Source organism: Dendrobium catenatum, unplaced genomic scaffold (assembly GCF_001605985.2).
Source record: "Dendrobium catenatum unplaced genomic scaffold, ASM160598v2 fragScaff_scaffold_409, whole genome shotgun sequence".
Taxonomy (NCBI): Eukaryota; Viridiplantae; Streptophyta; class Magnoliopsida; order Asparagales; family Orchidaceae; genus Dendrobium; species Dendrobium catenatum.
Window position 1 is genome coordinate 162,416 of NW_021318871.1, and position 17,218 is coordinate 179,633.

Consider the following 17,218-nt stretch of genomic DNA (forward strand, 5'->3'; position numbering starts at 1 on the left):
GTCATGATATTCAAGATGAGTTTCACAATTCTAAGTCCTTCCATCGTTATGAAATTTTATTTTCGTCCTTCGAGGTGATATACTTTTTCTACCGAGTTGATTCGACATCAGAATTAGAATTCAATCCAAATTTTAAAATTTCCAAAGAAAACTAATAATTTTTCAAAACCTATTTTCAAAATTCCACCAACAGTCCCCCCTCACAGGATCTTCTCCCTCTCAAACTTCACCCGTTCCTCACTTCCTTTCAAACTCTCTCTTCAAGTCTCCCCCACATGAACGAAGCTACAATGGCTTTCAAATACACTTACAAAGTGCCTTATCATAGCTTAAATAGAAGAGCTAAAAATGAGCTAATTAATACAAGTTGCCGACTTGATCGTCTAGGATGATAGACATATCATCCTGCCCGACTAGTTCAAATATGAGCAAAATCATCCTGAATATTGCCCTGAAATGAAGCTAGCCAATGTCTAATCGGCCCGGACGAAATCACCATTAATTGCTTTCCTTAATTGCCAGAGAAATTTTGGAAAAATGGTCCTAGATTGTCCTGTCTGATATTTTATAGTCCAGGCCGATCCACCAGGCCGATCCACCAGGCCGATGTCAAAAAAAAAAAGTAATTCCTAAATAGATCTGGTGGCAGAAACTTTCTAAATTTAGCCTATTGTCCTGGCCGATACAAAATCATCCAGGATGATGTGTTTTTTATAATGACGACTGCTTTAATGAGGATGCTCTAATTAGGGTTTTTGATTTTGAACAGATCATCCCGGTCAATATAAATATCGTCCAGGATGATGTTACCAAAATAATAAACTCTCGAGAACAATCAAAAACTCTTATACGTTACAAAGCATCAGGAGCCACAACAAATAAAATAGACTCAAGAAAGGAAAAAGTGTACAAACTGACTCAGACCTAGTCTACCCAATCTTGAGCTTGTTCCAAATTGCAGTCCGATCGTGTGAACCTGAAATGTCAGTACATAAGGTAGTCGTAGGGAAATAAAAATATTTTCTATCATCAAAATCATAAACCATTGATCCGCAACATCAACAAAAAAAGAACATAAGAAAATAGTATGGGTATAACACAAAAACAACAAACCCAACCACCATAAGGAATAACATGAGGAACACTACTCTTATCCAAATTTAAGAGACCCCAAAATTAATGAGGTAAATTAGAGCTAATTAAATCTACAATGGATTCCAACCCATAGCCCCACCTTGCTATGTCATTAGCATAAGCATTCCCTTCCACTTCAATAGCAGAAAAAGAGAAGTTAAACATATTCAACAAATTTTTAATTTCCCTTCTCATGTAAAACATATCAGGAGAACATATCTTATCATTCCTTAGAATGAGTGATTGATAACAGTACAAAGAACAAACCTCCACCATAATATTAATACAGTCAAGAGAGGAGCACAAATGTAAACCATAGAGAATATAAAAAGTGGTAGTAGTATTAACAACACAATTATAATGAGGACCAGCAAAACTCAAAATGCACTTACCGTTGGAGTCTCGGATGACACCACCATAACCCACCATAGTCTTAGTATTAACAACATCCACATTTAACTTAAAAAATTACTAGGAAGTTTCAACCAAGAGATACTTTTGGGGACATTATAACAAAGATCCTCATCCAGCTTAATTTCAAAATCCACCGTAGCAATGAGAAGATTTATGAAATTCTTAGTAGAAAGTAACTTAGCAGAAAAAGGTCCCTAATCTTATCTTTAACATTTTGAATAATCTTATGTTAATTCATAGCCACACCATTAAAATGAAAATTATTCCTATCCAACCATAAAAACCAAAGGATAATAGAGGGAATAAGATTCTTGACATGACCTTTAGAATTAACAAACCAACTGTTAAGTAAAGATCTAATGGAAATATTAGCATAAAAGCAATTTAGGTGCAAAATATCCTCAAAATAAGTCCAAACCTAAACAACACAAGGACCAGAGACAAAGACATGATGCATATTATCCATATGATAACAACATTAGCATTTAGATGGAAGAATGAAACCATATTTAATCAAAATGTCATCCATAGGGACAAACTTATGTAAAATATGCCACAATAAATAGAAATAGTAGAAGGAATACTTCTATGCCATATCATTTTGAAACTCTTAGAAACCTCTTGCTTAGCTCTAAAGGAATGCCAAGCATCCTTTAAACTAAAGTTACTATCTTTACTTAAGGTACAAAGCTGAACATCAAGAGAATTCATGTTTAATGGGATCTACAAAATTTACTGAATAATAAAATTAGGAAACACATTAGAAAGCTTTTCAACATCCAACCATTATCATTGAAAAAATAATTAATCTTCATAGAAGCATTGGAGGTAGTATTAATAATAGAATCAATGGATTGGCATCCCAGCCAACGATCTTGCCAAAAGAAAGTATTACCACCACCAAGGTCTCAACAGATAGAAAGCTCAACTGCCCATTTCACTTTACAAAGAAGATTCCAAACTTTAGAATTACTTTTATTAAAGTAACATGTGGTTGGATGCTTCCCCCCATAGTTCTAAGCATTAATAAAATTATCCCAAAGGCTCTTGTTAGCATGAAAATTATACCAAAACTTAAAGGAAAAAGAGTAAACCAAATCCTTTAATGACTTACAACCCAGAGCCCCTTCATCACAAGTGCCACAACATTTATTCTAGGAGGACCAATGGATTTTAGAAATATTACTAGCCCCTTTCCAAAAGAACCTATTGAAGATTTTTTCAATCTTATTACACATAGCCTGAGTAGGAGGAAAAGTTTGCAAACTATAAATAGGAATAGAATAATGAACACTTTTAATAAGAGTTAACCGACCACCAAAGCTAAAGTTAGAATCCCAAGAAGAAAGTTTATTATGCATAACCGAAATTAAATCATAAAAAAGAAAAGATTTCTTTATACCCTTATAAAGAGACACACCAAGATACTTTAAAGGCAAACAAACATGATTAAAACTAGTTAAATTCTTAATAGCCACAATGCGATCCAAAGGAACATTTTTAGCAGAAATAAATCCACATTTATGTTTATTAAGCGCTTGACCACTCACCAATTCAAATTGTTAAGAAAATCTCAACAATCTATGAATCCTTTTAAAAGAGGCATTAGTAAAAAATAATAAAATCATCCATAAAGCATAAATGAGAAATATGAAAACCACCTAAAGGTTTAAAGTAAAGGCTAGGAAACTTCACAAAGAGATCATCAAGCCCTCTAGAAAGGTATTCGGCCACAAAAATAAGAAGAGCCAGAGAAATGGGATCACCCTATCTCAGGCCATGAGAAGCCTTAAAGAAGCCATTAGACTTGTTGTTAATAATGATAGAAAAATAAGGGCTTTCGATGCAAATCTTAATGAGATTGACAAAATTTAAATCAAAACCAAATAACTTCATAATATCATAAAGAAAATTCCAATCAATATTATCATAAGCCTTAGCAATATCAAGTATCAAAATCATATTACCACCTCTAACTTTAACATCCTAATCATGACAAAATTCTTGAGCCAAAAGGATATTATCAGCAATAGCACGACATTTGATAAAACCCATTTGAAATGGGGAAATCAGTTTAGGCAAAAAAATCGTTAACCGATTCATCAACATTTTAGAGATCAGTTTATAATAAAAGGTACAAAGACTAATAGGTCTAAAATAATTCCAAGAAGTGTTTTGGTTATTCTTAGAAATAAGAACAATAGAAGTAGCAGTAAAAATTAGGTTTAGAGTTACCATCAAAGAAATCAAGAACAACCGGGAAGAAACCATTACCAATGATATTCCAAGTTTTCTGAAGAAACTTGGTTGTGAAATCATCAGGCCTAGCCAGCAACTCTGAATTTATACCAAAAATAGTATCTTTAACTTCCTTAAAAGAAGGGGCTTAGATAAGAAAACATTATCATTATGAGAAATAAGAGAAGGAATAATATTATGATTATCAATAGAATAAGGGTTGAAGTTTTTATTCAAATGATTTTGAAAGTGTTGAATAGCTAAGTTAGCAATTTCAATACCATCCTCAGAAACAGAGCCATCAACCCGATTAATTTTGTGAATGCAATTAATAGTGCATTTCCTCTTAACCATGGCATGAAAATTTCTTTGTATTATTGTCACCTTCAACAAGATGTTTAACAACAGATTTTTGTTTCCAAAACATTTCCTCATGGGCTTAAAGTTTATAAAGCCCATCTTTAGCCTCTCTCAATAAAGAAAAGTTAGCTTCATAAGGAAATAATTGGCATTGAGTGTCCTGAAAATTCAACTTATCTTCCAAAAATAAAATGTTTGAAAAAAAATTCTTAAAACATTATGATTCCACCAATTCTGAACAAACTTAAGGCTTTTCAGTTTATACCACAGTCTACGCATACCATAAATAGCATTATCCGGATGTAAAGGAGCAAGCCAATTATCCTTCACCACATTCATAAAAGAATCATGAAGTTACCACATATTTTGAAATCTAAATTGAGAAGGAAAATCTCTCACTCTAGGTTTGATTTTAATAAGGAGAGGAGAATAGTCAGAGAGGGTCCTAGTAAGATGATCAACATTAGTATAATCAAAAGAATTTAGCCAATAGTCATTAAATAAAACTAGGTCTAATCTTTACCATAAAAGACCGTGATGCCAAGTAAAATTATCACCATAGAAACAAATATCAATAAGGTTACAATCCATAATCATACTATTAAAATCTTCCATAGAATGGTAGATAGGGAGAGAGACCCCCTCTATGCTCAGACGGGTTGGTAATGGCATTAAAATCACCTCCCACAAGCCAAGGAAGATTACAAATTCTATGAAATTGAATTATTTGATCCCATAAAATCTTTCAAGTATAATGAGAACAAATAGCATAAATAAAGGAATCACAACATTGCAAATTAGAACTCTCAATATTAAAATGAATAACTTGATTAAAATCACTAATACTGTCAACCCTAACAAAATTTTTCCAAAAAACCCAATTTTTATTGGCAACATTATCCAAAACATTATCAAAACCCAAAAATTTAGCACTACTAATTAACTTATCAGAAGAGACAAGAGGCTCAAGCATGACAAGAAGAGAAACATTATAGATATGACATAAGTTTTTTACTCTAAATTTAGAAGAAGAGCATCCAATGCCCCTAACGTTCCAAATAATAGCGTTAAACATAAAATAATTATTAATGAGAAGTATGTCAATGGGTATTATTAGGGTTTGTAAAACAACATCTTTAAGCTTTCTACCTCTTCTACCATGATCCTTGGTAAAACTAGTTTCATTATCATCACTAGCAAAGCATTTAGCCAACATGTCTATATCCTCAATGTCAGTAAAAACATCACTATTATAATTGTCATTCAAAGGGAAATTACTATCATTAATCATAATTGAATGCCCCCTTCCATATTGGTCTCATTGTGCACATCAGTATCACCTATCTTCTCCATCTCGGTTTGGGACCTGAGTAGTACCATCAGTTTGCACATTTTCATCCTCCACACAAACATTATTAACCAACCCATCCTCCAAAAGAGGCTCGACAGAGATGGAAGCATTATTAAGATTAACAACATTATTTTGATTAATTATAATAGGATAATAATTAGCTATAGAAGAGATAGAGTCAAGATTAACTTCATGTCCTTTAACCAGATCATCCATAATAATAGGATTTGGTTCCACTTAAACAGAATCCAAATTTAAGGAATCAATAATAAGGTCTGCAATTGAGAAACAGTAACCACATTAACATCATGATTAGGAATATTAAAAACTAATTCAATAAAAGTTAATTCACTTTTGTGAGATGAATTAGTAGGATCCTTAACCTTCTTAGGATGGGGGTATAATTTATAACAAGCAGATAAACCACGGCCATGCATCTTGCAATGAAAATAAAAAATCAGTAAGTTTTTGAATTCAACCTTTTGGAAATATCTATTAAGTTTTTAACCAATCCAAACCTCATTAGGATGATTTTTCGATATATCCAGTTCAACTAAAATAAGAGCTACAAATGGCCACAAGATGGATGTTGTAGCTTGATCCATTTGCAATGTTTTACCAAAGATAGAGGCTAAGCTAAATAAAATTTGTGAATTGAAAAAATATAAACAGAGATTAGGAAAAGAAATCAATGCTGAGTTATAGGGGATTCTTCATGTACATCAAAATTAAGAGATCATTTAAGCAATCTCATTTGACAGCCTAGAATATAATAAAATCTCCTAGAAAAGATACGGCTATGGTCCAAATCTTTACTCAATTGTATCACTATATGCTTGGAGTCCAATAAACCTACTTGGAATGATCCAGTAAATTTCAAATTCAAGAAAAGCTTATGAATAACATCTAAGTTTGGCATGTTAAGCATGAACTTTCCCACAAGAGTGAGTGCAAAAGGAGGAGCAAGTAGGGAAACAACCGAATCCTCAAGCAACAAAGTTGAACACCCTTCGAAGGAAGAATGAACAAAGGGTAATTTAGTAGAAGAAGATGAAGAACTAGCTAACACTTCCTTAAATGAACGGGACTTGCCATTCGAAAGCACAATTGGTTGAGGGATAGATGATGATGACGTCATCATCTCCAAAAAACTACAAAATCCTAACTCATAATAGTAAAACAAAACAAAGAAAAATGAAGAAATAAATAAGGAAAATAAATGAGCAGTGAAAATCATGATAAAAAGACAGAAAAAATAGTAATAAGCTAAAACTAAAGGAAAATTATGAATGGAAGAAGAGGCCCTAAATTGCCTCAGAGAAGAAAGCATGGAGCCATTGAGCTTACTTGTATTCGATGATTGAAGTGGTGCCTTATATAATTGTGTTTGGTCATGGAGTGTGGATTAGGATCTTTGAAATATAGATGAAACTTGTGTTATCACATCAGATTGAAATTGTGCCTATAGGTAATTCTAAATCTTGAATTTATTGCTTTAACTAAAGGACTTAGGCCACACAAGTTTCTAAGGCTATGTACTCAGCTTCATTAGTGGACATGAAAATAGGGTTATTTTTCTACTTAACTAGGAGACAAAGGTCTGTGTAATGAATTGACATATTCTTTTATCAACTCAGTATCCATCAAATTCTAAATAAGAATATCCTTTCATTTTAAAGGAGATGCTATGGATACCAGATTCCTAATTCTAGGGTTCCTAAGAGATACCTAAGAACTCTCTTATTAGTAGTCAAGTGAGACTCTTTTATATCAGCCTGAAATCTAGCAAAGAGATAAACACTAAACATAATATCAGGTCTGCTAGTAGTTAAGTAAAGAAGTGATCTACTTATTCCTCTGTATCTATTTTGATCAATAGATTTTTTATTTGAATCCTTATCTAACTGAATAATGGAACTCATGGGAGCGTTGATTAGCTTGGTTTTATCTATTTCATGTTTCTTAAAGATGTCTTTAATGTATTTTGATTGACTAAGGAAAGTTCCATCATCCTTCTGCCTTATGCTAAATCTAAGAAAGTAGGTTAGTTCTCCCATCATACTCTTCTAAAATTCCTTACTCATTGTTTTTGAAAACTCATTCAAAAGGGTTTTTATCAGAGGTTCTAAACAAAATGTCATCAACATAAATTTGGACAATCAGTAGTACATCTCCTACCATTTTTAAAAATAGGGTGTTACTACACTCCACTTAACAAAAGTTCTTTCTAGTAGGAATGTGCTTAGCCTTTCTTACCATGCACTAGGCTCTTATTTTAGTCCATATAATGCCATTTTTAATTTGAACACATGATTAGAAAATTATAAATTTTCAAAGCCTAGGGGTTATTCACCATACACATCTTCTTTTATCACACCGTTCAGAATGGAACTTTTTACATCCATTAGGTATAATTTGAAACCATTAAAATAAGCAAAGGCTAGTAGCACTCTTATGGCTTCCAATCTAGCTATAAGGACAAAATTCTCTTCAAAGTCAATCCCATATTTTTAGCTATACCCTTAGCCACCAATCTTGCATTATTTCTAACAACTACACTAGAATCATTCACTTTGTTTTTGATAACTCATTTAGCTCCAACCACACTCTGGTCCTTGTGTCTTTTAATTAGCTCCCAAACATCATTCCTTACAAATTGATTTAACTCTTCTTGCATGGATAAAATCCAAAATTCATCAAATAAGACTTGATATATGTTGGTGGGTTTAGTCACTAAAAGGGAAGTAGTGTGGTTTACATCTTTTATAAGTATATGCCTAATTATAATACCTATAGATGGGCCTCTTAGGATCAATTCTATAGGATGATTTGAAGAATATCTCCATTCTCTAGGCAATGTGTTTTCAAGTTCTACCATTTACTCCAAATTTATAGATTCAAATCCTTGGGTGACATTTACAACCTCTTCTTCTTCTACCCTAGGCCCTCCAGAATTATCAGATTCATCAAATATAATATGAGTGGTATCCTCAACTACCTGTGTTCTTTTATTAAAAATTCTATAGGATTTCCCAACACTAGAGTAACGTAGGAACACTACTTCATTAGACTTAGGGTCAAACTTTCCTAGTAGAGATTTTGCATTATTCAGAATGAACACTTTACATCCAAAGACATGAAGGTGAGAGAGGTTGGGTGTCCTACCCTTCAAGATTTCATAGGGTATCTTGTTTAACTTGGATCAAACATTTATCCTATTCAGAATATAACAAATTATATTCATCACTTCTGCCCAAAAGCATTTAGGAAGTGAGTATTTAGCTAACATGGCTCTAGCAGCTTCTACTAAGATTTTATTCTTTCTTTCAACAACCTGACTCTCTTGAGGGGCTCTAGGAGCAATAAAATTATGATCTATCCCTTGCTCCTTAGAGTAGGATTCAAATATCGTATTCTCAAATTCTCCACCATGGTCACTATGAATGGTTAAAATTTCATAACTTAGTTTCCTCTGAATCTAAGTGGAAAAAGGCTTAAACTCCTCAAATGATTCATTTTTATGATATAGGAATCTGACACAAGTAAATCTTAAATAATTATCAACACACATACCCAATAATTTTCCCTCCTAGACTTGTAGTGTTGATAGGTCAAAAGAGATCCACATATAGGACTTCTAAGGGTTTGCTAGTGTTAATGTCTTTGATTGAGTGGAAAGAGGATTTGACTTGTTTCCCTAATTTACAGGCATCACATAGGTGGTCCTTAATGAACTCTAGTTTGGGAATTCCTCTCACTCAGTCTTTTTGGGTGATTTTCCTAAGGTTTTTATGCTTGTATGACATACTATTCTTTGCCATAACTAATATTCATCTGTAATAGTTTTTAAGAACAAATAAGCTGTAGGTTCAACACAGTTTAAATCAAACAAATAAACTTTATTAATTCTTTTTTCCTTATAGCATAATATTTCCATTTAAGCTAATCATACAACTGGTAGGCAAAAATTTAATACTAAATCCTTTATCACAAAGTTACCTTATACTAAACAGGTTATGTTACAAGCCATCTAGTAGTAATATAGTTTCAATAATGAAATTCTTGGAGTTTCCTGTTATACATGATCCAACTACTATTATAGTGGTGTTATCTCCAAGTGTCACCTTACCTTCTACCCTGGCTTCCAATATAATGTACTAACATCTCCAATCATATGCCTTGAACTTCTCCTATCCACGTACCACATGCTCGTATGAGGGCTTTTATGAGAGCATCCCTACAAAATCTCATATTTTAGATTTGGGAACCTAAATAGGTTTGTGTGCCATCTTATGGAAAGAAGAATAAAATATACGCATGTTATGCTGTGAAATTTGAAGTTTTAACTTCCATACTAAATGTGTTCAACAGTGAACAGTGCAAGTGTGGGAGATAAGTCCTAGCTTGCCACAAGAAAAATATCTAACACCAGGAAAAGGATTTACTAATCTATTTGGGTTATGTTGCCTCTTCCTTGGTTTGAATAATGCATGCTAATTTGATGGATTATAAAACTCTTCTAATAAAGGTGATTTTTTATTTTCATTGAAAGTGTTTAAGTTGACTTGTAAAAATTGGCTTGCACTTTCAAAAATTGAATCTTTCAATTTCAATACATGCTCCTTGTTATCTATTTCAGATACCAGAGTCTCTAATCTCTTGTATGCATTTTCTAATTCAACATATGATATTTTTAAGGAAACATGTAGCTCAATCAATTTAGAATGCTTTTTGTTTAAAATGTTCAATTTATCTTACAAAGCCATGTGAATACTATCTAGAATGGAATGATATTTTCTTAAACATTCATGTTTTTTTTACAAAACTAAAAAATTATATTTAAGGCTGGCATATGATTTTTTAAGCTTCTTATATGCAACAAGAATTTTTTTAGAAACTTCAAATAATTAATCATAAGTAAGCTTATATACCTCCCCTTGATTAGAATGTTCAAGATGATCACCTTCCAATAAGAATAGGTTGGTTACCTCCTCTTTTGCTTCAGTTTTAGAAGAGTATGATGCTAAATCTGTCTAGAATGCTTTTGGGTCCTTTGCTTGCCCTTCCTTAATCTGGATTTGTCTTCACCCTTCTCCTTGCTTAGGTGAGCTTTAAGAGTTGAGCAATCAGACTTCACATGCCCTAGCTTCCTACATTCAAAGCGTATAACATCAGAAGAATTTTTAGAACTCTTACCATTCATAACTTTATTCCATTGCTGATGATTATTTTTCTTTTCCTTAAAAAGCTCTAAAATTTTTTAGTGATCAGGGCAATCTCATCATCATCTTCTCTGAAAGAGTTGATGTTAGAATTATTAGCCTTTAAAGCAATAATATTCTCTTTATTCCTTTCACCTGTGTCAATTTACCTCTAACTCACTCCTTGCTTGTAGGTAAAGAGTGATCCAAGTAAGTTATCCATAGAATAAATATTTATTACTTTTTATTCAATAATTACAATTAGTTTTGCATCATAGGAGGATGGTAAACAACAAATAAATTTGTTAACTTTTTTATTGTTTGTATGCTCTCTTCCTAAGGCATACAAAGATGTAACAATTTGTATAAACCTATTATGTATTTTAGAAATGGATTCACCAGGTTTCATATGAAAAAGTTCATAATCATGAAGATGAATATTTAGCCTAGATTATTTTACTTCCATTGTACCTTCATATGTAATGCAGAGTTTGTCCCAAATCTCTTTACCAATTGTGCAAGTAGAAACACGTATATAATCCTCGTATTTTAAAGCACATAAAAAATAGTTCAAATATTTAGTATTCAGTTGGGCTAAATCTCTATCATCAATAATCCATCCAGAAAAAGGAATTTTACTTTTAATGCCATTTTCTAAATGAAAGGTTAAGAATAACCATCCTGTATTGGCATCCACATGCGTTAATCAATTAATTGTAAAAAGGTGGACATGCAAGTTTTCCAAAAATCAAATTGAATGTTATCAAATAGAGGTTGTATAGTGATTGAATATTCTTCTGCGGTGTTGCTATTTCCAAAGTTAGCCATAGATCATTTTTAAAAGTTTTCTAACGATTAATTTATAGAACCAGCTCTGATATGCCTTGAAAGTTTATTAGGGCTGTTAAACCTTAAAGAACTAGTCCCACGGCTAACCAAGGTGGGGGGGGGAGGGGGATTGGTTATTTAAAAATTCTTTAACAAAAAAGATAATCTTTTTAATATTTTTAAACAAACAATTTATGAAGAAGCAACAATAATTTCACAATAATAAAAATTTAAGAATTTTACCACTTAACAGATCACAGAATAATGCAAAAATTAAATGTTGAAAAGTAAAAGAATACACCAGATTTATAGTGGTTCAATAAACTTAACCTACATCCACTCCTTAAAAACCTCTTTTCCAGGTATTACACTAAAAGTAGTGTCTCTCCTTTTTCCCAGACAGCAAGGAAGACAAGTCCTTACAAAATCTTTCCACCAACTCGATGAGCCAGAGTACCTTTAATCCATTTACTCCATCCTAGAGTAGGATGAGAACTTAGTTCACCCACCTGATGAAGGCAGAGAACCTAGGAATTCTTTTACTCTCTCATGGACTAGGCAGAGAATCTTTGAATCCTTTTTGACCCACCTAGTGAAGGTAGAGAACCTAGATTTGATGCTGATGATGATCTCCCCCCAAAGTCACCAAGGAATGAGAGAAGCAACTTGAAGAATTTGAAGAACACCTTGCTTGGAGAAACTTTTATGAATCCCTCAAAACTCCCCCTCAGAAGGATATCTCTCTCTCTCAAGCTCTCCCTCTTGCTTCTCTAAGTTCTCTTTCAGATCTCCTTCATAGAAAAAGATTATCTCAAGTAACAATGAGAGAGCTTAAGTAAAGAGCCTCAAATGAAACCCTAATTTTTAAATTTCCCTCAAAGATCATCTAGTATAATCAATAGATCAACCGAGATGATTAGTGCAAAATAACCCTTTCAGCTAGGATGATCAGCTTTGCCCTATAAATGATCAATAAGTATTTGTACAGATTGTCATGTATGATTCTACGATCATTTAGGGTGATTAGTTCAAGATTATATATTGATCATCTAGTACAACATGGGATGTTAGGTGGCAATCTACATATCATCCCGTAATCCTCCCGAGACATTCAGTATAATCTCTTAGATAATTAGAAGAAAATTATGGTATTTATCTTGGACGATAAGGGATTATCCTACAAAATATAATAGATCATCTAGTATGATCTAAGTAGATCATCTTGTATGACATGATTGAAAAATCTAACCTTACTTAGTCTCCTAATCATTAGATCAATTTAGGCATGATTATTATCAATCATCTAGGATGATTTATATTGTCCTATAGGATTAGAACAAATTTTGAAAATTAAAATATTACCTAAATTGTGATTAGTGACTATTTTTCACTATTTGAACTGGTCATCCTATATGATATGGATCATATAGTAAGATTAGTTTAATAACTTATTTTTTGTTAAAACACATAGAAGGGGCCTACCTATTGATAGAAAAAAATATTACACGTCCTTAAGGGGAAAGATAGCTCACTACAGTACCAAGGAGATTATAAAATAAAAAGAAAAATAAAAACCTAGGAGCTAGCAATCCCCACTAAGCACAAGTACAAAAGGGCCTAATAACATTCTAAAAACTAAAACAAAAAAGGCATTGGAATCAGCAATCAGCTCAACCTCACCAGCCAAAAATGGGCCCTAAACAAAATGAGCACTAGTCTCTAAAAACCTGTAACACAGGCCTGCTGGGACACTAAAAACAGCAATTAACACAATAAATATAATATTAGAATAAAACAAGATATTACCAGGGTAGGTCAATCTCCGAGAAGGTTTATTCATTTATTGCTGAAGAATTATTAAAACTCTTAACAAAAAGATGATTGACTAAAGAGACCCATCACCATGTCTTTCACATTTATAATAATCATATGATTGTTCATACGAATACCATTAAAAATGGAATTATTTCTATCCAACAAAAAATATCATAAAATAAGGGGAGGAATATCATTTCTAATATGGCCTTTATTCTTAATAAACCAAGAACTAAGAATAGATTTAATATATAATTTAGCACCGAAATAATTTAATTTGAAATTATCATCAAAATATTTCCAAGTTTTAATAGATAAAGGAGCAGAAATAAAAGTATGATGCATATTCTCCATATGATAACAACATTGGAACTTGAAAGGTAAAGTAAAACTATTTTAATCAAGTTATCATTAGTAGGAATGAACTAATGAAAAATTCTCCAAATGAAAATAGCCACAATGGAAGGAATACGTTTATGACAAATCATAAAAAAAAATATTAGTAGTGTCATTCCTAGATCTAAAAGCATTCCAAGCATCCTGTAATCCAAAACTCTTGTCTTTAGACAAGTTTCATAATAACAAATCATTAGAACTAGTGCTATGAGGAAGGTTCAAAATTTATTGAATGATAAAATCAAGAATAACATTAACAAGTTTATCATAATCCCAATAATTATCCAAAATAAATTGTTCACCTTAACCACCACTATAGAAGAAGTGTTCATACTGGCATCAATAGAGTGACCCCCCAACCAGCGGTCTTGCCAAAAGAAAAGGTTCCCACCACCAAGCCCTAGGAGAGGTGAGGCTCAACCATCCATTTAACTTTTCAAAGTCTCTGCCACACTTTAGAATCACCTTTATTAAAATAACAGATAGTTGAGTGCCTACCCACATAATACTTAGCAAACATAAACTTAGCCTAGAGGCTCATTTTAGCATGAAAGTTGTGCCATAACTTAAAAGTAAAAGCATGGGAAAAGTCAAGCAAACTCTTACACCCCAAGCCACCCTTAACCAAAACATCACAATACTTGTCCCAAGAAGTTCAAAGAATTTTAGTATGGCTATTAACACCTTTCCAAAAAAAATGTTAAAAAGTCTATCAATTCTATTACAAACCGCCTGGGTGGGTTGAAGAGTTTGAAAAATATAAATAGGAAGAGAGAAAAGAACACTTTTAATAAGAACTAATCTACCTCCAAAACTGAGGAAATTAGCACCCAAGATAAAAGTTTGTTTTGCACAGAAGTAATCAGATCATCAATTAGAAAAGACTTCTTTCTACCTTTAAACAAAGGAACACCAAGATATTTAATAGATAATTAATTATGTAAAATGAGTCAAGCCTTTGATAGCCAAAATACGGTCATTATGCACTTTATTAGAAGTAATAAAATACACTAGTGTTTATTCAGAGAAAGCCCACTAACAATTTCAAAATTATGAAAAAAAACTCCATAAGTTTATTAATCTTATTTAAAGAAGCATTCGTAAAAATAATAAAATCATCAGCAAAACATAAGCGAGAAATAGGAAAACCCCCCATGGTACTAAAAATGAGGCTAGGGTGCTTCTCAAAGAGGTTAGCAAGGCCTCTAGATAAATAATCAGTAGCAATGATGAAAACAGTAGGAGAGATAAGATCTCCCAGCTTAAGACCAAGAGAGGATTTAAAAAAAAACCATTACTTTTACCATTCACAATAATAGAGAAATAGGGTCCCTCAATGCAGGTTTTGATAAATTTAATAAAAATTGGATTAAAACCAAACAATTATAAAATATTATTAAGAAAATTCCAATCAATGTTGTCATAAGCCTTGGAAATATCAAAGTTCAAGATGATGTTGCCACCTCTCACCTTAACATTTAAGTCATAACAAAATTTTTGGGCCAACAAAATATTATCAGCAATAGCTCTCCCCTTGACAAAAAACATTTGAAAAGGAGAGATAATTTTAGGAAGAATAGGTGTTAAATGACTCATAAGAATTTTAGAAAGTAACTTACTTAAAAAGTGCAAAGACTAATAGGTCTAAAATCATTCCAATTAATAACATAACTACTTTTGTGAATATGATTAATAATAGTAGAGGTGAAAAATTTAGGAATAGTATGACCAGAAAAAAATCCAGAACATCCGAATTAAGATCACTACTAATAATATGGCCAACTTTCTTGAAAAATATAGTGGTAAAACCATCAGGCCCAGCTATAGAGTCCCCATCCATGCTATAAACTATCTCTCTAATTTCCTCCAAAAAAGGAGGTTTAGAGAGGGAAACATTATCCTCTTAAGAGATGAGGTTAGGGATGATAGAAGGGTTTTAAATATGAGTAGAGATAAAATCCTTATTGAAACTGCTATGAAAATATTGAACTTCTAAATTAGTAATTTTCTCAGCATCCTTAGTAACATAACCATAATCACGATTGATTTTATGGATGGAGTTTTTGGCATGTTTTCTCTTAACTAAAGCATGACAATATTTGGTATTATTGTCACCTTCAACCAGATGCTTCGCAACTACCTTTTGTTTCCAAAAGGCTTCCTCCTGGGCTTGTAATTTAAATAGAAAATTTTTAAAGCTAAATTATCATCAGAAGGAAACAATTGGCAGTTAAGCTTAATAGTGTTCACTTTATCTTCAGCATTCAAAATATTGGTGAAGATAGTTTAAAAACATTATGATTCCACCAATTGAGAACTTGCTTAAGCCTTATAAGTTTAAACCAAAATCTTTTCATACACAAAAAAGAGTTATCAGGATGCAATGGGGCTTGCCAATTTTCCTGAACCAAATCCATAAAAGTCTCATGAAACAACCACTTGTTTTAAAATCTAAATTGAGGCAAAGAACTCATATGTCGAGTTTTAAGACTAATTAATATAGGAGAATGGTCAGGAAGAGTCCTGCTAAGGTGCTCAACATAAATAGAATTAAGCTAAAAATCATTAAACAACACTCGATCCAACCATTGCCATAAATGACCATGATCCCATGTGAATTTATTACTAGAGAAACCAATGTCAACCAGATTGCAATCCATAATCATATTGTTAAAATCCTCCATAGAATGATAGATAGGACTAGAGCCCCCATTGCATTCAACAAGAATAGAAATAGTATTAAAATCACCACCAACAAGCTAGGGCAAATTACATATACTATGGAAATTAGTAAGTTGCACCCACAAAAGTATCCTAGTAATGCGAGAAGAAGTACCATAAATAAATGAGGCACAACAAGATAAGTTTAAAATATCAATACTACAGTGCAAAACTTGAGTAAAATCACCAATAACATCTAGCTTAACAGGATCATTCCAAAACACCCAAATCTTATTGACAGAATTTGAAATAGCATGTTTAAAACCCAAACTTCTAGCAGTACTATGTAATTTAGTAGAAATAATGAGAGGTTTAAGAAAAATAATAATATAATATTATAAATGCAAAATTAATTTTTTCACTCTTAACCTAGAGGGGCAACCAATACCCCTAAATTTCCAAATAATAGATTTGAACATAACAATAATTACTAATGACTAGTTTATGAATAAGTGGTTCTAGGAGATCGTAATATGATATTCTTGGTTTTCCTACCTCTCCTATTTTGAAACATGGTATAAATAGCATCAATATTATCTTTGAAAAAAACATTTAGTAACAATATCCATATCCTCTATATCAATAAAATCATCACTATGATAATGAGAATTGGACTTAAATTTACCATCATTGGGTAAACCCACCTGACTTACCTCCTGAGGCACTTAACCCTCCTAAAGGATATTTCAATCTTCCACATTTTCTTTACTTCTCATGTCATTGAAAGAATTTCCTTCCATTTTATTAGGTTGTCCATCCT